The sequence below is a fragment of the Podarcis bocagei genome (assembly GCF_964188305.1).
Source record: "Podarcis bocagei genome assembly, chromosome: 1".
Lineage (NCBI taxonomy): Eukaryota > Metazoa > Chordata > Lepidosauria > Squamata > Lacertidae > Podarcis > Podarcis bocagei.
In genome coordinates this window covers 63,715,854-63,737,782 of record NC_138125.1, presented here as the reverse complement: position 1 = coordinate 63,737,782, position 21,929 = coordinate 63,715,854, and the positions used below count along the sequence as shown (strand labels likewise).

General features: G+C 41.9%; 1 protein-coding gene across 1 annotated transcript in view; it reads left to right on the top strand.

Moving 5' to 3' along the window:
* The first annotated feature begins 11,513 nt into the window (after positions 1–11,513).
* Positions 11,514–21,929, top strand: part of FANCF (FA complementation group F) — a 315,286-nt gene continuing 304,870 nt past the window's right edge. The window contains exon 1 of the mRNA XM_081166074.1: positions 11,514–11,530. The gene's annotated coding sequence lies outside the window, so the exon portion shown is untranslated. The remainder of the gene's footprint in view (positions 11,531–21,929) is intronic.

The window sequence follows — 21,929 nt, the reverse complement described above, 5'->3', positions numbered from 1 at the left end:
CCAATGGATCAGCTTAATGGAGAATCCTAAAAAAATCCCCTGCAGGATCGGACCAAAGGCCCATCTAGCCTACCACTCACAGTAGCCAACCAGGCCAATGGGAAGCCTGAAAGCAGAATATGCGCACCAGAGAACTCTCCTTGCTTACAATGCCCAGCAAGTGATCATCAGAGGTATAGTACCTCCAACACTGGAAATAGAACATAGACATTGTGGCTAGTAGCCATTGTAAGTTGTTGGCATGCCCTTAATGTTAAGGACTTATATATTAGCTCAGTTGGCTAGAGCAGGCATAGGCAAACTCGTCCCTCCAGATGTTTTGGGACTACAACTCCTACCATCCCTGACCACTGGTCCTGTTAGCTAGGGATGATGGGAGTTGTAGTCCCAAAACATCTGGAGGAACGAGTGTGCCTATGCCTGGGCTAGAGCATGGTGCTGATAACGCCAAGGTTGCAGGTTTGATCCCCGTATGGGACAGCTGCATATTCATGCATTGCATGGGGTTAGACTAGATGATCCTCAGGGTCCCTTCCAACTCTACGATCCTATGACTTGGCAGTTTGAGGTTCCTGCATGAATTTGTCTCATTCTGTTTTAGAGCAATTCAAGTCAATGGCCATCCTTTTACATGTAAAGGGGCTGACGTGTGTGGCAAAGAGGTGCATGGTAGAATGCTGGGTCTAACATCTCTAAGCAGTAACTGAGCAGAAAGTATCCATATCTCTACTGGGAAACATGGAGAGGTAGCATCAGAGGCAGTGGAAAGAAGAATCAGCCCTGTGTGGGTGATGTACAGTTGCTGACTCTTTGCCCTGCTGGTGTTCAGGGCTCCATTCTAGTATCTACACATTGCGGATCCAGCATTTCCTTGCTTCTGATCCTGCCATTCAGTAACCCCTGGTGTGGTGTGTCACCACACAATAATAGCAGCAGCAGGAGCAACCCCACTAAGCTAAGGTTACCAGATGTCCCCTTTTCCCAGGGACAGTCCCTGGATTTACAAACCAGCCCCCTGACAAAATCCATCTATTTAGTAGGAAGTTGAAAAGCGTCTGGGGATTCATTGGAAAAAATCTGGTAACCTTAAACTAAGCACTACCTCCTGCTCCACCTCATTAGTTGAGTTCAGTGGATTTAAAAGCAAACCCATTGTCCAAATTACATGGTGACATTCCTACTCCTTGTAATGTCAAACACATGGATAAATATACACATTGTACCAGGTGGAACGAATAGGAATGAAGGTTCTCCGTTTTTTCTGCTTAAAAATGTATGTTTGATAGGGATCAGTTTATGCATACATTTTACACTGGTACAGAGAAAACCAGTTCACTCCACCTCCAGTGCATCACAGGGTCCCCTCTCCCTGCACATCCCAGCCCATTGTCCGTTGCATGTGATGGTGTCAGGCTTTGGGGGATCAGATCCCCACCTCGGTGGCAGCAACGAAGCGGATAAAAAAAGAAGAGCTCTTACCAATTAGCTTATTCTATAATCACTTCAAGAAACAAAGAAATGCGATCTCTCTCTAGAAATGGTGTTGTTGGAAGTAAAGCCCTAACCCAGGGGTTAGCAAAGTTTTTGTGGCTTGGGCCGGTTCACGGTCCTGCAGATACCACGGTGGGCCGGAGTGTGCATGCGCACACGCATGCACAAACACTATTTCCGACACTCCTTCTGGCGCGGAGGAGGCATGCACAGCTTCCCATTGGCTGCAGGAGCTTCCTGCAGCCAATGGGAAGCTGGCCAGCATCGTGAAAGGCGGTCCCCGCTCTGCTCCACGCCGGTTTAGTGCGGCACATGGGAGCCAACCGAGAGGGCGGTGGGGGTCTCCAAGCAGGTGGCAGGGGTCCATGGGCTGGTTAAACGACCCCTGGTTAAACGATCTTGGGTTGCCGACCCCTGTCCTATGCCCTCCGTCTCTCCTATTCTATGTCACCCCTACGTCGGCTAATCTGAGCTCTTTGCCGCTGAGCTTTCTGTTCTACTACCCTCAATGCCCACCTAGTCTTGGGAGGGGGGTTCAGGAATGCTTTCCATAGACACTGAGTCTGTCAGCTGTTTCTCCCCTGCTGTTTCTTCCTCCTGCTGTTCCTCTTCCAATATTTCCCAGCTTCTCCCCTCTGCAGCCTCTGAACTATGCCCTTCTGCAAACCACTGTTCTAAATCTATACTGTCCTCCTGTTCTCTGGAAGGTTCAGGAGAAAGGGGGGCGGCCCCCACCATTCCTCCTCAGTCCAACCCCTGACAGATGAGCATTAATCCATGTAGAAAGAAATTCTCTGTATCATTCCAATTTTAGTATATGTGCTGCCGAAGCGAGCACAGGAATTCTAAATTACTGGGGTTCAAAAATATTTCCAACTGCAATTTACAAGAAATGAGTTTGGGTTTTGCTTGCTGTTCTTCTGGTATTTGCTTTGCCCTCAGATATTCTATACCATGCTTCATGTCACTCTGAACAAGCCACCATAAATAATAGTTTAAAAACTGAAAAGGAGTTCCAACGCTGGGGAGAAAAAAAATCATTAACTTGTGGTCTTGGTAGCTTATAAAAAGTTTCATTTACTTTTAACATTTCCTTTGGTTGTAATAAATCTGTCTCCTCAAACATCACCTGCTACATTCTTAGAGGCAGTGCAGAACTGCTCAGCTGCACATTCCATTGATCCTATTACATCTTCCCCTACCTGATCTTTATTAGATCTATTTCTAATTGGACTACTCTACTAATAGGAAAGTAATCCAAAATGTTCCCAAACATGATTATCTGCAAATTTGTTAGTCTGGCGCCTTTTTTTTTTCAGATGTGTTGCAAAATCTGACAGGGAAATATATAACCTATAAAAGGTCATACTCTGACTAATGTCATTATAGTATATTTAGGATTTCTGCTTTAATAATGTGTGGATCTTACTAAATATTATCTGTGTAAGTGTGCAGTGTAGCTTAATGATTTGCTTCTTTCTTGAAGCCATGGTGTTCCAGCTGTGTATTTTACCTTTGGATAGGAATAAGGGGATAAATTCAATTCATTAATGCATTCTTATGCACACTTTCACCTCCTATATGCCATTTTTGTAAACATTGTTTGGGGGGAAATGCACTGCAAAATTCAAATAACTGAATTACAAAGGACATCTGTATTCCTGTTCCTGTCTTGTTTCAGAAAGCGTGAATTTGGTAGGTTCACTTTAAAATGTAAATTTAATCAAATTTCTTTCCCATCACTATGCCGAATCTGGTGCCTTCCAGGTGCTCATGGACTACAAGAAAGTAAAAGATTCAATTTTCCCTACCTCAGGAACCCCACAATGGGAAAAAGGATGATATGAGGAGAAGAAAGGGAAATCAACATGGATGGGAAGGATTAACATATATACACATTGATCAGTTATAATTTGTCCTCTCTCCACATTGCTTTATAGTAAAGAAAGAGCTGTGAAACTTTTTGTAAAATAAAAGCATGAAATGTTTTATTAGATCCAAGTCACTCCTTATATTTGGGCATAGGCTGGTTGAGGAAACAGAGAGTGTTGAAATCAGGGTCAGCTTCAGGCCTGAGGACACCTTAAAAATGGACTCTCTTCTCCATCAGCAGTCTTACCTGGTGGCAGTGGGCAGCACCAGCAGCACCCCAAATGCTGCCATGCTTCTCAGTCTAGACAGCATTTTAATTTCCCAGAGTGTCCCTTTTTAAATTTCCCAGAATGCACAGTGCCCTATGTGGCACTGATCTTCCCCCTCTGATAATATCCCAATGGAGACAATAAGGACACTTGGTCTCTGTGCCATAAAGCTAGTTCTTATAAGGAAATCCCAGAAGCGTTGCCCAGAAAGCCAAATACCATTCCTGAGTGACAGGCAAAAAGGGAAGTCAAGATGCCAAGAGACACTATTACCTCAACTATGCCACAGATGGAAGGAGAATGTACACAAAAAGTGGATTTGTTGCACTAGAGTACTCTAATCACCTTTAATTGTGCAAACCTAAATTTCTAGTAGGGACGCGGGTGGCGCTGTGGGTTCAACCACAGAGCCTAGGACTTGCTGATCAGAAGGTCAGTGGTTCGAATCCCCGCAATGGGGTGAGCTCCCATTGCTCGGTCCCTGCTCCTGCCAACCTAGCTGTTCGAAAGCATGTCAAAGTGCAAGTAGATAAATAGGTACCACTTTGGCGGGAAGGTAAACGATGTTTCCGTGCACTGCTCTGGTTCGCAAGAAGCGGCTTAGTCATGCTGGCCACATGAACCCGAAGCTGTACGCCGGCTCCCTCAGCCAATAAAGCGAGATAAGCGGCACAACCCCAGAGTCAGCCACGACTGGACCTAATGGTCAGGGGTCCCTTTACTTTTGCCTTTAAATTTCTAGTATGTGACTGAATCCCTCCCACAAAATACTTAGTCTGGAGGTGAAAAAGTTAGTTTAACACATATTTATTTGAGCCCAACAACCAAAAATTATCTCAAATTTATTGATTCACACAACTAAAAGCATTTCCAAAGTAATTTGCAGAAGAGAAATAAAACACAAAATTACATACTAAAAATAACTATAAACTAGCCATAAAAATCATATCAAAATATGCTTAAAGTGTTCATTCAAAATAACCTGAAATACAGCATGTCCACTTCCACCTAATGCTAGAACAGGAGCCAAAAGCAACCACAACAAGCTGGACCATAAATATTGTCAAAAATGCCACCTAAATTGGGGATGGATTGACACCAACACAGTGCATCTCTGACAGATTTTGTTTCTGCTGTTTGATTTCTCTGCAAATTTGACCAAAAAAAAATAGTTACATGAATAACTATCCCAAGGAAAATAATAAAATAATGGTAAAATGAGCTAATTTTGTGTTGTGGAGGCAACACTGAATCTGCCAAATGTATCTCTGATATGTAGCCCGCCCAAAAGCTACCCATAAATTCCATGTAAAAATCTCATTCACCTCACCAGACTCCGAGGTATGTGTAAATGATCTCAGTTGTCACATTTAAAGTGCATAAGCTCTTGCAAGATTTGCTGCGGCATTAGCTTCCAGCCGCCCTCTTTTGCCTCATTGACTACAGTATGTTCTGCAGCTTTTTCAAATCTCAAGGGGAGAGGGATTTTTCAGCCTTTGCTTTCTAGAGGACAACAGAATTTGTTTAAATTGATGTGCAAAGTTCAGGCTGTTTATTTTATGGGCTAATGGGAGAATTCACTGTTTTTTTCTGTGATCACCCATACAACAAAAGCAGATCTGTTATTACTTGGCAAGCTTGCCTCCAGGGATGACGACAGCAGACACAGGGCAGAATGTTCCATCTTATGGCTGATATCCTGTGATAGTCACATAACCAAGCTGCCCATACTATTGAATGTGACTGCCAAGTGCCATATAGTAGGGCTGAATGTTGGACTGTGACTAGGGAAAATTGGATCCAAAACCTCAGTCATTCATGAAGCTCTGTGGGCAATTTTGGGTTAGTCATTACTGCTCAGCTGATCCTACCTCACAGGGTTCTTGTGAGGATAAAAAGGAAATAATCCATCTACATATAACTTGATTGTGCTCCTTGGAGACAAATGTGATAAATACATTTGTTTGTCCGAGAAAAATGATCCCACTATTCTCTGAAGAAGCGAAGACTTAACAAACAATATCATTGCTACTCAACAGAAGCTATGTTCTGTTTCTACTGTCAGAGGCAATATGCCTCTGAATGCCTGATGCTGGGAATCACAGCATTCCCATGGGCCCATCTGGTTGGCCATTCTGAGAATAGGATGCTGGACTTGATGGCCATTGGCCTGATCAAGCAGGCTCTTTTTTATCATTGGGGTTAGGATGATAGCCTTTGTCATCATTAGAGAAAACCCACTGAAACCAATGGGACCTTAGTCATGGCTAGTATAAGTTCCATTGATTTAGATCAATCAAAACACGGCAGTCTGGACTTTAGTTGTCATCCATCTGCATTGAAAGACAATGGAGTGTGCCTCGGGGGGTGAAGTCAAACCGCTGCTTTAGCAGCACCAAAGTGACCTCTCTGGGCCGCAAGCCTGGGCAGTGTGTCCGGAAGTCCTAGGGCTGACCAGATGCCAAGACCTTCCACTCGGCCTCACCGTACTGGTCAAACGGAAACCAGCTTGGCTGCAGGGGTTGCCAGAAGGAGGCATACAAGTTGCCATTCAAGGTGTCTTAAGGACTCCACTCTGGATTTGTGCAGGCTTTACTCCTTAACCTTTTCTTCTCCTGAAGCTATCCCACAAGGCAGCAGAGGTTTAGGACTAGAGTTTGCCTTCTCCTAGATAGGCTACCTTCCCAAGCTGACAAGCCTCAACTGCTCCCTCTACAGCATATACAGAAACCGCCTTCTTGACCATTGAACTCACTATTGGTCTCATCCAGTCAATCCACCGGAGCCTGTCTTTGCATTCAAGGGAAGTCCCTAACCCACTGAGGGTTTGAGTCTGGACTGGAATCAACCTCATGACATCTGTGAACTCTTGAAAAAGTTAATGATTGCCAGATGGTCGGGGGATTGTTATCTGTCGCATCGTGAATAAGGACTGCTCACTCCCAGCCACTTTGGATCTTAGATCTGAAGTTTCAAAATTGCTAGAAGAAAAGATACAGGTGCTTTAATTGGTAGATTTTTCCTAATCAAAATGACAGTTAAGCTGGCAAAGTGTAATCTTTGTGGCCACCTTTGTATTTCGTTGGAAGTAGACACTGAACTATTGCCTCTCTGCCGAGTGAGGCATTACACTGAGGTAAACTGGTAGTTCAAGTTCAGAGAGCCTGATAAAAGCACAAGTTGGTGAAATAAATCTGTGGCCACTGGATGGAAAAGGTGTTATTCTAGGAAACTGCAAGATAACTAGGTGTAGGGAGTTTAGAAGGAATTGAATTTGTCAGATTTTATTTATTGCATCTTTATATCTTCCTCCCAGGAATTCAAGGAGATGTGCATGGCATTCCCCTTTGTCATCACAATAAACCTGTGAGGTAGTTTAAGCAGACACTGACTGGCTCATGATCACCTACATGAACTTCATAGCCAAAGGGGAAATTTGAACCAGTTCTCCTGGTGTCTAGTCCAACTTTCAATCACATGTTACATGACATGTAAGCAGGCCCAACACCAGGCATACTTGGGTGTTTCTCAGAGTCCGGGAGTGGAAATTGACATACTTTGTTGGAAGTCAAACTGAAGCAGAACAGAGACACTGCTGCAGAACTCAGATTGAAATGGAAATGGATCCGTTTCCAAAATCCGTTCAGCCTGGCCAGGGTCTCCAGAAGACTGGAGCAGGGCCTGCAAGTAACATGACAACTCCCATAGAAAAGAAGCTAGTCAGCAGCTCATGAATGAATAGACATGAAACATATTAATCATGTAATTCTGATAATCAAGTTTTTCTTCTACTATCACTCAATCTGTATGAACAAAAACTCTGCCACTGGGCTGGGGATGGCATGACAATCACAAGGCCTTGCCTTTAATTTACAGGACTTGACTCTGCATGTAGGATTTCCCCTCAGAACAAGTTCCTAAACAACTTCCCTCAAGTTATATAAAGTCTGGGGCAATGATCATATATTCTGTTCCATTTTACAAGATGCAGAACATTTGAATCCTGCCTACAATTTCTCTCCTGATCTCTTGCTCATTCAAAGATGCATGTGTTACAGAAGGACTATATCAGTAACCAAATTTAACACGGTGAATTAGATTAGTGTCTTTCACCTCCAAAGCCTTTATGTGATCGGCCTTATTAAAAGCACAAATGCCTTCACTTACTGTTACTTTCGATTGGAAAATCCAGTTAGCGCCTGTAATTCTGAATGGTGTCTTATCTGGGTCATTACCTATACTGACAGTAGTTAGTGCTGCTAAATACATTTTAAATCACCTTGATTAACAAAACACCTCTGTTCTCAAAAGACTCACACTCCCTCTTTTATTACCAGAAATGTGAAATACCGTTTGCGTGTTCAGACCCAGAGACCTCCCCCCTAAATAAATTCACACTTGACTCAAATTTTAGTTTGGTTTTTGGCAGAATTTAGGCCACAACTTTATTGATTACAGAAAGTGAGTGGTTGCATAGGCTCTGGTTCAACTAGCTCCCTGCACACTTGCAGGTAGCGCTGACCCAGGGCACTAGAATAGGTCAGCCAAGGGTGAACACCCGGATAGGCGGAAAGCCGGGAACAGACTATGTTCACCACCCAGATGTCCCCCTGGACTTAGGCACGGGCACAACCCCCTCTCAGGGGTTGACCAAACCATTGAGTCCCTGGATTCCTTTAATGGAATACCCTCCACATAGGGATGGTGAGAGCGTTCTCCCATACCTATCGCCTGAACCAGGGCCTATCTGCAACCTTACAAGTTGTGACGATTTGCTACGCGGCAGGCAAAACCCAAATGGCAACAGCCAATCAGCCAAGTGGGGAAAATTCCTGCCATGCCCCTGTCCCAATGACAGACGACACATGACGGCATAGCAAGGTCAAGCACAAACCCCCTAAAAATAAGGAGAGGTGGGTGGGTGTTCCAAATGCACACGCCGAAAGAGGAAGCTCTGGGTCATGTGCATGGGTATATATAGGTCCCTTGATCCGTTAGGACTGCACCCCATTGGTCCCATTCACCAACCACTCACACCTGTAACCAGTCCCTTAACCCCACTGACACGGAGGTCAGCCACAAATCATTCCCAATTACAGACAGATGAACCCCATCAAGCCTGTAAAGGGATGCATCATGGAAGGTAATGCCCGGTGAGGGATCATTGTCCTGCCCAAGGCCAGAACCTTTTTGGCCACTGTGCTCTGGATGTGCCTCCTGGCACACTTCTTCAGATACCATTCATAAACACGAAAGCTCATACCAATAACAAACTTCATTGGTCTCTAAGGTGCTACTGGAAGAAGAAGAAAAATATTTTGTTTCGACTATGGCAGACCAACACGGCTACCTACTCATATTCTATAATGACAACTCTTTGCCTTGTAATTATTGACTAGGTGTTAATCCCACATAAGATCCCTTCAGGCTACCTCTAACATTGCTTACAGAGCTTTGTTTTCATTAATATTTTGGAAAGGTAGGTATAATATGGCTGATGTGAATTCTTATAAAGCATGCACACCCCTATCATAGTCATAGTCAGTAGATGTATGTACAACATTTTCCAGAAAAATATTGTGCTTCAAGTGGTCCGTAAACACAAAGTCCAAAAACCACAAGAAATAAATTACATTTATTTATTCATTAAAATATTTATATAGTGCGTGCTCTGGTCCATGGGGTCATGAAGAGTCGAACACGACTATACAACTAAACAACAACAACAAAAATCTCCTAAAATATTGGGCGGTACACAATAATATATATACAGTGGTACCTTGGGTTAAGAACTTAATTTGTTCCGGATGTCCTTTCTTAACCTGAAACTCTTCTTAACCTGAAGCACCACTTTAGCTAATGGGGCCTCCAGCTGCTGCCGCGCGATTTCTGTTCTCATCCTGAAGCAAAGTTCTTAACCTGAGGTACTATTTCTGGGTTAATGAAGTCTGTAATCTGAAGCGTCTGTAACCTGAGGTACCACTGTACAATAAAAGCGCAACACACCATTAAAATGATCATTAATGTGACTGGCCAAATCAGAAACATTTTAAACAACTACATAACATTTTAAGCAACTGGCACACAGTCATCTTCCAGAGACCCTGGAAAGTAAAAGGCGAGGTTGCCTGCAAAATCCCTGCTAGAAGAGTATTCCATATCAGGGGGACCGGTGGAAGTAAATGTCTGATTTTTAGTAGAGGCCATTTTCACCTTGTAACTGTGGGGAGAACTAGCAATGCTTCATTGACATTGACCATTGGCATTCCAACAATTGCAAAAGGGGGCAGGATTAAAATGTATCAAAAGTTTATATCAGAAACACAACAATAGACCAGTTAGCAATATCCAATATCAGTACTACAATATCTTGCAGTGTCCCTGCTGTGTCAGGACTATAAAGGCAGCCCAACATTCTTTGCATAGCATTGCTCCCAAAGCTGATGGAATCAGACCCTAATTATGCCTCCCCCCCCCCCAAAAAAAACTTTTATAACTTGAACCCAAAGGCAAGAATGTCACCTCAGCTCCTTTTGGTAGCAGCTTCCTTATACAGCCCTTAGGGATGGGGCAAGACAGGTGGAAACAGTCAAGCCAAGGAGAAAATCTCTGTGTTTAGGGAAGAGCATCATTCTACTAGTCAAATGTTCTTGTTATATAGCCTCTGGCATTAGTGGCTGTGAGCAAGCATGTTCCTAACACCTGTGTCTCTGTTCACATCTAAAGGCGAGCCTCTCTAATTTGCACTTTCCAAAACAATGCACAAACTGAACACACAGATGCCCTTTGAAATCCACACTTCTCCTAATTTGGCAGCGCAGTTCTGCTGCCAAGAAATGTGTACAAGGGTAATGTGTGCATATAAATCCATATATTGCTGTAAATAGCATACATTCTATTAGGGGAGATTGTTTTGCAAATATATGTATATATATACATATATGTATACATATGTATATATGTATAATGTATACACATTATATGCAAACTGGCACTCTCTCTCTCTCTCTCTATATATATATATATATGAATCCATGCTAAAATGTTGGTGAATTTTCACGAAGATTTCATCACAAACTGAATCAGCAGCATATAGGAGCTAGATGTTCTTCACAGATTTATTTAATTACTACATTTATATCCCACCTGTTTCTCCAAGGAGCTCAATGTGATGTACATAGCTTCCCCTCCTCTTTTAATCCCACAAGAATCCTGAGAGGTAGGTCAGGGTGGGAGGCAGTGACTGGCCCAAGGTCACCCAGTGAGCTTCATGGTCAAGTGGGGATTTGAACCCTGGTCTCATGTGTCCAACACTCTAACCACTACACCACATGGGTAACACCTTATATCTTCATATTTACATTTATGAAGGAGCTGAGAAAAGAGAGCCATTTACTTACTCAATAGGGAATTTAGGGTAGATTATTCTGTCTCAGGAAATGGAATTATTGGGATCTTAGGAGAGTTGAAGAGCCTAATTTTAAATTTACTTAGCCATCCGAGCAATTTAGAAATCTTTTATGGTTTACTGTACTTGTCTGCATAATACAAGCAAACATCAGAACTTTCCATAAATGTGTACATGTAGATATGATGACATAAATAAAAACAGCACTACACTAATAAACCTGCTACGGAGACAAATGGCTTCAATTAGCTTTCTCATTAGTTTAAAACTAGGATTATTTCCTTAGCCATGAGTCATTTGGCTAATTTTTAATTTCTCCCACCCCCCTGATTTGATAGAGCTCCTCAAGAGCTGCTAAGTATATGGATTCTGGTAAGCAGAGCAAATTTCAGAATCCATAACCATCCTCTTCCATTTATGTAGGTCTATTATTATTATTATTATTATTATTATTATTATTATTATTATTATTATTATTCTGGCTCTGCAGGTCTTCACAAAGAGTGAGCAATAAAGAGCAAGGACTTATTTTCTATATCAGGCTTTGGAACTGATACTGTGGGTCTTGAGGTGGACCTTCTAATTTTAGGAACATTTTAAGAACCTAAAATGTGAAGGTGTTTTTTCCCCCCTTTGAAGATCCATACAGGTCATATAGGCCCCAGGAGAGCCATTATGATATTTCAGAGTACACTTTGAGGCCTGGCGATCAACCCGAACCCCATCCCTCAGCTGTGGAGCTTGCTGCATGGCCTTAGTCATACTCAAACGCTTGGCATCCATATGCACAACGCACAGCCTCTCAGATGTTGAAACAAATAGACATTGATCAGATGTGGAAGCTGCTGTTGCAGTACTACTTGAACTCAATGACATACAAGAAAGATAAAGGAAAGAAAATTCAGCAGAGATAAATGAAAGTACTTCGTCACACAAGGTGCAGTTAAACTGTAAGGATGAGGCTAGAAACAAGAAATGGAGGCAGTGAGAGATTTTACTTTCTTGGGCTCCATGATCACTGCAGATGGTGACAGCAGTCACGAAATTAAAAGACGCCTGCTTCTTGGGAGAAAAGCAATGACAAACCTAGACAGCATCTTAAAAAGCAGAGACACCACCTTGCCAACAAAGGTCCGTATAGTTAAGCTATGGTTCCCCCAGTAGTGATGTATGGAAGTGAGAGCTGGACCATAAAAAAGGCTGATTGCCGAAGAATTGATGCTTTTGAATTATGGTGCTGGAGGAGACTCTTGAGAGTCCCATGGACTGCAAGAAGATCAAACCTATCCATTCTTAAGGAAATCAGCCCTAAGTGCCCACTGGAAGGACAGATCCTGAAGCTGAGGCTCCAATACTTTGGCCACCTCGTGAGAAGAGAAGACTCCCTGGAAAAGACCCTGATGTTGGGAAAGATGACAGAGGAGAAGGAGAAAACAGAGGAGAAAAAGGAGAAGGGGATGACAGAGGACGAGATGGTTGGACAGTGTTCTCATAGCTACTAACATGAGTTTGACCAAACTGCGGGAGGCAGTGGAAGATAGAAGTGCCTGGTGTGCTCTGGTCCATGGGGTCACAAAGAGTCGGACACGACTAAACGACTAAACAACAACAACAGCCATGATGGCTATCTTCTGCCTCTACTGGCAGAGGCATTATTATAATTAACAACCACAACAATAATTTTAGTATATGTACTGCCCACATGTGAAAATGGCCCCTAAGCAGTTTACAAGTATAAAATCACTTATAAATTCTGCACATAATTAAAAGGCACAATACAACAATTCCATTGAAACATTAAAAACATCCATAATGCCTTTGAATGCCACTTAACTGCGAGTCACAAGTGAGGACACGTCCACATTGGCGTCTTGATTTGCAACTGTGAAAACAGGCCTGCTGAACGAGATGGGTCTTTGGCCTTGCCCAAAAGGGCTATTCCTATGTTCTGAGCCTCCTCCACAATGCCTGTTCATTATCACATGCTTCATCTTCTTCACAGAATCATTTCATAAAATAAGACAGCTCCGTGTATTTTGTCCTGAGCAGCTTTGAAGGAGGTTGGGATGCAAATGGGCTAAATAATAAATAAGAATGTTCCATACCCCACCGGAAGAGCTTAACTGCACCAACATGCTGTATTTTTCTAGCACAGATGAAAGCAACCCTACAGCTACTGATAGCACATGCAGCTTTCAAACAGACTTCACTAGTATTACTAGTCTATTACAATTATTTCACTTGATAGACGTTAGTACATTGCATTTAATACGGTGATTACTGAAGAGTTGTTTAGTTGAGTGCATTAAATTCTATTGATTGAGAAGATCCTGGCTGGTAAATCCTTGAACTAGAACTCTACAGAAACTCTGGCAGTCATAACAGTGACAGCAGTTTTCCTTATTCTTCTCAATTACTGGGGACTTTTCTGTGAATGCACTGAGATTAATGTGTGGCCAGCCAGACCCAATCATTTTTCTGTCTGAAGGGTCCCCTCCCTGCTAGGGCCAACACCTTTATAAAAAGAGGTCTTGCTGCATCATTCACATGCTAAGTTCTGTCTTCACCTGTTGTTCAAAATAAAGCAGCCTGCTTTTTTCCACGCTGTATGGGGAGGAGCTGTCAGCCCTGAGGAACAGGGAGTGCCTTGTAAATACAAAAGTTCCCTTTGTACACTGGAGTCCCACATATATAAAGAAATTCTGAGCTCCATTTCATTAACCACCGCTTGCTGGTTTTAAGCACGCCACAAACTTAGGAGTGTATCAACACACCCTATACACATCTACACAAAAGAGAGATAGCACTGAGGTCAGTGGAGATTCCTTCCCAGAAACTGGGTATAGTGTTATATACCCCAAGCTTCTCCAATGCATCACAATCCTGGGTCACCCCTAATTTTAACCACACACATACAGAAACTTAAGCCTGTATACATTTCTTCGTCTACCCAACATTTGTTTGTTCACGTGTGGTCATCTATACTGTACACACACTATTTAATACCTACAGCACATTTTAGTCCATTTTTGGCAAAGACAATACAGTATTTTATCATTAGAATATACTTCTTCTGGTTTGTTTTAATTACTTTCCCCTTCAATCCCGATCTTATCCCTTGGTAATTGTGCCATAAATTGCTTGTTGTGCTTTTTGTTTACCCAGCAAAATACAAGGATGTTTTAGCAGCACAGGCAGGGTAGCCCTATAACTCAGAAGCTGAACTAGGATTTTAAATTGCACAATAACGCATTCTTATGGCAATGTTCTAAAGGGAGCTTCAAGTGGGGCCATTTCATCTCTCCTCTCTCCATTCAAACTCTCAGGTAAAGAATTGTTTTAAGATGGGATTTAAGATGGATTTAAGATGTTATCCATGGGACTATTGGGTCTCTGGATGAAGCCATGCTATTCCTAGTTGTTCTGAAGATACATAGCAAATCCACAAATCAAAGGATTTAGGCTTCATCTCCACTTCTGTTCCTTGACTTTTGTATAAGGGCCCATCTGCCCAAAATATTTAAAAGAGTACCTTGTCACTTTTAAGAGTCATGGCTTCCCCCCAAAGAACCCTAGGAAATAGTGGAGACTAGTATCCATTGGAACTGGTGGCAGGGAAGGCAGGGAGGCAAGGAGGCTCATGGTAGGTAGAACTAGAGCCAATGTTTAGACAAACATGGCTGACACCATGTCAAGTTTCCACTTCAGCAGTGCTGGCTTGTGTCCATGGAGGCTGGTGGGGTGGAAGGTTAGGAGACCCTATCAAGGAAAGGAAATGTTAGGAAACCCAGCCAGATGGGCGGGGTATAAATGTTAAGATTATTAGTATTATTATCAAGTGGTCTGTGAGCTTGATTCATATGGTCCACGGTGTGTTCAGGAAAAATAGCGGGAGCAATGGTTCATTGTTGTTGTTTAGTCGTTTAGTCGTGTCCGACTCTTCGTGACCCCATGGACCAGAGCACGCCAGGCACTTCTGTCCTCCACTGCCTCCCGCAGTTTGATCAAACTCATGCTGGTAGCTTCAAGAACACCATCCAACCATCTCATTCTCTGTCATCCCCTTCTCCTTGTGCCCTCCATCTTTCCCAACATCAGGGTCTTTTCCAGGGATTCTTCTCTTCTCATGAGGTGGCCAAAGTATTGGAGCCTCAGCTTCAGGATCTGTCCTTCCAGTGAGCACTCAGGGCTGATTTCCTTCAGAATGGAGAGGTTTGATCTTCTTGCAGTCCATGGGACTCTCAAGAGTCTCCTCCAGCACCATAATTCAAAAGCATCAATTCTTCGGCGATCAGCCTTCTTTATGGTCCAGCTCTCACTTCCATACATCACTACTGGGAAAACGATGGCTTTTACTATACGGACCTTTGTTGGCAAGGTGATGTCTCTGCTTTTTAAGATGTTGTCTAGGTTTGCCATCGCCTTTCTCCCAAGGAGCAGGCGTCTTTTAATTTCGTGACTGCTGTCATATTGCACATTAAATTGTTCATTTTGATTTTTTAAATTGTATTTTTATTGCTTACATTGCATTTTTGTTATTTATTATTGTGTGTTATATTGTATTCTGCGGAATACAAATTGTAGAACAATAAAATACTATACATAGGAAATACATGGCACAGCATGATCTCACAGAAATCTAGCCGCACCCACTCTGTGGGTGTGGCTAAACTATATACATACATTCCTCTGCTTTTATCATTCCCAGGACTGCAGTCACATACTCACTTATTTAGAAGAAAGTGAGAATTGTTTCTCAGTAAGCATGCATAGAATTGCATTGCTTAACTGCAGTTAAGCCCTATTGAGCACAGAACTGGGCTGAAATTTGCAATAGTATGCATACTTATTTCACAGTAAGCTCTACTGAAAGCAATGGAAATCTTTGCAAGCTAACATGGTTAGGGTCATTTGCATCTAAAGACCTGAATCTGACGAAAACTAGTTCTGCTCATGCCTCGATTGAATCAATTGGGACCTGAGTTGGGCTTTGTCTCAATTAAGGTCAAAGGCTTAATAACAGCTCTAAAGTATGTTCATTCAACAAAGGGGACACTAGGAAAATCCTAAATTTAAAGAACAGTAGGGTGGATCCAGACAAACTGGTTAATTTTCCAAAACTAGTGACACTTGCTAATACATCAAAACCTGACATTTTGTCCCATTTGAAAAGGGTTATATGCCCTTTTTATCATAACTCTCAATAGCTTATAAAATCCATAAATGACTCCAAAGCATGTTATTATAGTCTGGCTCGTTTGTACTGATTCAATGAACTCTGATATAGTAGAACTTTAATGAAAATCGCCTTAAAGTCTAAAATTGTTTCCAATCATTATTAGATGAAAATCACAGCAGTGGCTAAGTTGTTAGGAGCATAGCTGGTAGGAATATTATGAAGAAAGTGAGGGGAAATGACTACTCCGACATAATTTCCATGCATCTATTCCCAGTCGTTGCAATCAATATATTGAATTTGTAATGACTGAGTTGTAGAGTTGCTCGCAGTTCTTGCAAGGAAAACCTTTACTATCCAGTTGCTAAAGATCAAATTGAAGGTGTTTTATCTTTCCTATGAGAAAATAAAGCTATGCAATTCAACAAACTGAGAGTAAGTATAGTCAGTGCTTTTTTTTCTTTAAAAAAATGTTTAGGGATACTCTCATTTTCCTACTCATATTGAAACATTACCCTTCAATGAGGCCAAACTTAGATTCACAAAATGTTTAGGGGTATGCGTACCCCTGTGTCCCCTCAGAAAAAGCACTGAGTGCAGTTATTGGAATCTCTTGTGTACATTTAGAAAAATATACATATCTAGGGATTGTCTACATGCTCAAGATTATGTGGGGCTGGCCATTGTATCTGGTCCAGAAACTTCAACTAGTCCAAAATGCATCATCCGGACTGCTCACAGGAGTATTATTATTATTATTATATACTACCCTTCATCCACAGACCTCAGGGCAGTTCAGAACATAAAAAGTAGATTGCTTGCAACATGTTACTCTGTTGCTGAGAGGTTTGCAGTGGTGGGCAATTTGGACATTGAACATGGTAGTACAGTTGTACCTTAGATCCTGACTGCCTTACGAGTCGAACGTTTTGGCTCCCGAATGCCACAAACCCAGAAGTGAGTGTTCTTTGGAACCCAAACGTCCGATGTGGCTTTCGCGGCTTCTGATTGGCTGCATGAGCTTCCTGCAACCTATTATAAACCGTGTCTTGTTTTCTGAACATTCTGGAAGTCAAACGGACTTCCGGAATGGATTCCGTTCAACTTCTGAGGTACAACTGTGTTCAGAAACCAGTGGGAGACCATTTCCATCTTCCAGAGCTGACCTCAGAGTTGCTATGTTTCAAGAAAACAGGCTCCAGTGTGAAATTGCTCATCTAGAATTTATCAGCATCTGATTGTATTTGCTTAGGGCTTAATTGAGAATTTGAGGCCAGGGATTTCTCTTTCATTATGGGAATTAGATTCACATATCTAAAAAGATTATGTTTCCACTAATTATTGTTGCTATGATCACTTTATTTATGTTGTATAAATTTGCACATTGCATAGTAATGCCACAGGCTGTCCCTTTTGCAATTATCAAAACAATGTGCACAGCACCATGTGGGCTGTGAGATCCCATCAAAGCGAAACACATTCTACATTCCCATTTATTTTTGTGGGAGAGGGTTAAGTACATCCTTAACCTTCTCATTTCAATGAATAGGACTTAAAAGTGGGTCATGCCCCATTGATTCCAAAATGTCTGCCCAAAATGACTGAGGCACTAATTTGAATTCCCAGTGCTTTGAGTGTTGTGAATAATTTTAACGAGCCTGAAATAAACAGTCAACTTTTTTTAAAAAAAGGTTTATTTTGCAAGCAGACTAGTGTATCATTTTCTAAGACTGGAAAATATTAGGCATTGTGTTTAAAAGAGCATAACTGTGTAGCTTTTCAGGACATAGCTATATGCTTTATAACAGTTGAACACATTGGGTCCCGAAAGGACATAGCACACTTTAAGAGACACCCTTACTCACTCATCATCATATGAATAAGAACAGCCAGACCTTGACTGGATTTCAGTCTAGATTTTTCATTGGCTAGAAATGCTCTATTAAGTCTCTTCCCCTCTTCCTCCATACAACCTCTTAGTTCTGAACTTTCTGGTTATGTCTCATTACTCATACTGTATATCAGTTCACAAGCTTCCTTGGGCACATCTTGCTCTGCTTTCCTTAAGGCTGTTTCTCCTGCCCTGTTCAGGAAGCATTGTCAGCATCTTACAAATTAATGAGTCAGTCTGGATAGCTACCTTGGGTCAACAGCTGGGCAATCGCAACCTGGACTCCTGAAAGAATTTCCAGAATTATTTGCAGGCTTGAGATGTGGAGTGCTATTGGTGAAGCTGTTTACGTCATGTGGGGGCTTCTTAATTTGTTTATACGGGACAATTTTGTGGTGTTTAGGTTGTTTACCACAGTATTGTTGTCATTTCACCTCTCTCTGCTTTATAATATTTTCTCTCCCCCACCCCATTAGTAAACATCTTTTCCAGTCGTTTTATCTTATGACTGCCTATTCACAGAGTTTTATATTTGTTCCACTGAAAGCACCATCTTTCTGACTGACTCTGTTGGGAAAACTAGGCTTTTCCATATAACTGATGGCCATAAAAGGCCAGTAAATTCTCCTTATTGCTTAGTTTTAAGCTAATTTGGTTTTATGGAAAATGACATCTTGAGAGAAAAGGATATTAGCAGTGTCTAATAAAAATGGTTGTTTCCTTCCTTTCCTTTCTAATTACCTGTTTATTTATGTATATTGACCCACAGCAGCCCTGCAACAGTACTATAAGATTATAAATGAAATATTTTAATGGAGTTGGGATGATGCATAAAATAAATATTGTTTAACTTGTGAAATTTCTATGACAATATGCAGAAGCCAAATCATATTTTATAAGAGATAATTATTCTGTTTAAATTCCATGGACTCCTCTCTGCCTCCTCCCCCAAACAGTGCACACAACTGAAGGAATAGACAAAAGAAAATGGTCATTTTGGGATGCCTGAACCAGTATGGGAATAAAGATGGAATACATTAGGGGGTTCACCTGAAATATGCATGGGAAAGACCAAGCTGGAGCTAAAGCCAACATGCCAATATGGATCTAATAGGTATTTCATATTTATATTAAATTACAGTATATTCTAATACAAGACAAGACAATATGAATCAGCAAAAATGTCTGGGTTAGTTGGTGTGTGTGTACATACATATAATTTTTAAAAATCTAAGAAAAGCCCCAAAACATATCTCTCTCTCTCTCTCTCTCTCTCTCTCTCTCTATATATATATATATATATATTCCCAAAGAAAGTGCAACAACTTTGACCAAAAACAACTCTATCCTGATTTTCACTTTGGGGAAGATGGCGACCCTACTTCAAGTAAAAAAGTAATCACACTAACATGGATGGGCAGTCTGTAGGGCCTGAATGCCACAGCAGCACAAAAAGGAGTTGTCTGTGGTCTTCTGTGGAGCAGCATGAGCTGTCTTGCCCTGGCTTGGTTCTGACAAACAATCAGTACTGCACTTGATTCCTAGTCTTACATCTATGCTAAACTGCTTTCAACTTCCCTGCTCAGGAAATGAGAGGGGAAAATGCCTCACGACAGTAGAGTTGCACCATCTAATACTTTTTTGTTGTTGTTGTTTAAAAAAAGTCTGGTGACCACTGCACTGCTCTGTGTTTTGGTCTCTTCACAGTCAATCGATGTATGGGTTTAATAACCTACAAATAACATTTTATAAAGTCACAGTTGTTGGGCATCCTATGTAGGTTTTCATAGTCCCACTGGAACTCAGTATTCCACTGACACAAACGTTCTGTGAGTGCAAGCATTTCTGCTTGCCTGATGGAACAATCTCTCTTCCCCCCTCACACTTTTTTGGGGAACTATCCTTGCCCCCAAAGCCAATGGGGGTCAGGGAGAGAAATGAGAGTCCTTGCACTGGTTTCCACTAGTGCAACTACTTAGTTGAATCAGGCCCACTATGGTTTATGAGACTTACTGTCATATATTAAAGGCAGTGTGTCTTTGAATTACTGGGGAGCATGAATGAAACAGTGCTATTGCACCCATGCTCTGCTTCTGACTTTCCCATAAGTATATGGTTGGCCACTGTGATAACAGAGTGCTGGCTTAGGGCTCTGGTCTGTCCTTATGTTCTTGTGTATGTGTGCAGAGGTTTGCAACCTTGAGATGTTCTGTCTAATCAAATGTTTTCCGGCCTCACAAACATCAGCTGTGTACATATTACTGACTTAAAACACAGGTCATTTCCCTCCGCCATGTTTCAAATCACATTTGCATGTCATTGTGCACATCAATGAGAACATAAGAAGAACCCATTGCCCCATCTAGTCCAGCATCCTGTTTTCACAGTAGCCAACCCATGGGAAACCCACAAACAGGATTAAAAGCCCAAGAGCCCTCTCCCCTCCTGTAGTTCCCAGCAGCTGGTATTCAGAAACACTGCTACCTCCAACTGTGATGGCAGAGCGCAGCCGTCAGATCAAAGCTGTTTGGCAGAGGAAACACATCAAAATGCAGTGTTTCTCAAGAAACTACAGGATAGATGTGGATTTCATAGGGTTGCCATACATCCGGGAATTCCTGGACGTGTCTTCTTTTGGGGGTCCTACCTGCCCATCTGGGGGGAATTTTACAATTTAAAGTAAACGTCCTGGATATTGGGTTTGTTTTTTTTTTAATGTGTGTGGGCAGCTGTGGTTCAGGCTCAGGTGTGGGCAGCATGGGTTCTGGCTCGGCGGCAGCGGCAGGGCTATTGGGCGACTGTCCTACAAAAGCCCAACAACTTTTTATTTTTACCTCTTGAAATATGGCTACCCTAGGATTGCATCAAATGTACGTGGTTTCGCAAACCAGCGGTGGGAATGTGCTGCATGCAGGGTAAATAGTAGTGCGTACACAGTCATAGTGCCAGACATCTTAACTAGATTTCCCTGCCTTTCCTGTCAAGGTGAGTGAAGCAGCTTTGAATAAAGGCGCTGTCAGGGCACATCACGTACCTTTAAAAATATTGGCTTTTTAATCTTCAGATATCCATGCCAACTAGGCTAACATTGGCTGTCCTGAAATCTGTTTACGAAGCTGGGCTTAAGTTTATTATCTCAAATGCACCAGTTGCTCTTAAATGTATGAGATGGCCCAGCAATATGAAGGTTTTGTGGTTGCACACTGACTACATAGCAATGAATGCAGCCAGCTTGTCTGTTGCTTTCTTGTTTGCTCTACTCCTGTCAGAATTCCCATTGCCAATAATCCCCCAAACTCCTTGCCGTGCTGCTGTTGCTCTGACTGTTCCACACTCTGACTATGGATAGACAAAATGTTTGGTACATGACATTGGTACATGACAAAGAGAATCCAGCTGTCTTTAGGGAAAAGATTTCTGTTATTTGGATGGAATTGTTTTCAGTTCATCATATGTATGCTATGTTCTTCAAATCACAGTTTGTTGAAGGACGGGTGATTTTTTAAAAAACAAGTATCTCAGTAGGAATCATACACTGATCATGGCTGTTTGTTAACAAGATTCCAGACTAATTTGTGTTTAGCTTACAGTTAATCAAGCAACCAATTCTATAAGTTATCCTACAGCTGCCAGTAAAATTTAGCTGGATTGAAACAGAAGGTATGTCTGGATGGACATGCTCAGGAAATATATCTGTATGGATTTCAAAGAGAGTTCAAAAGAATTTTGGCAAAGTTACCTCCCCCCCCCTTGATTTGTGCATCTCCTGCAATCATCTCCAGTGTTGTCGAGGACTGAAGATGCTTCTCAGTTTTAAGCATC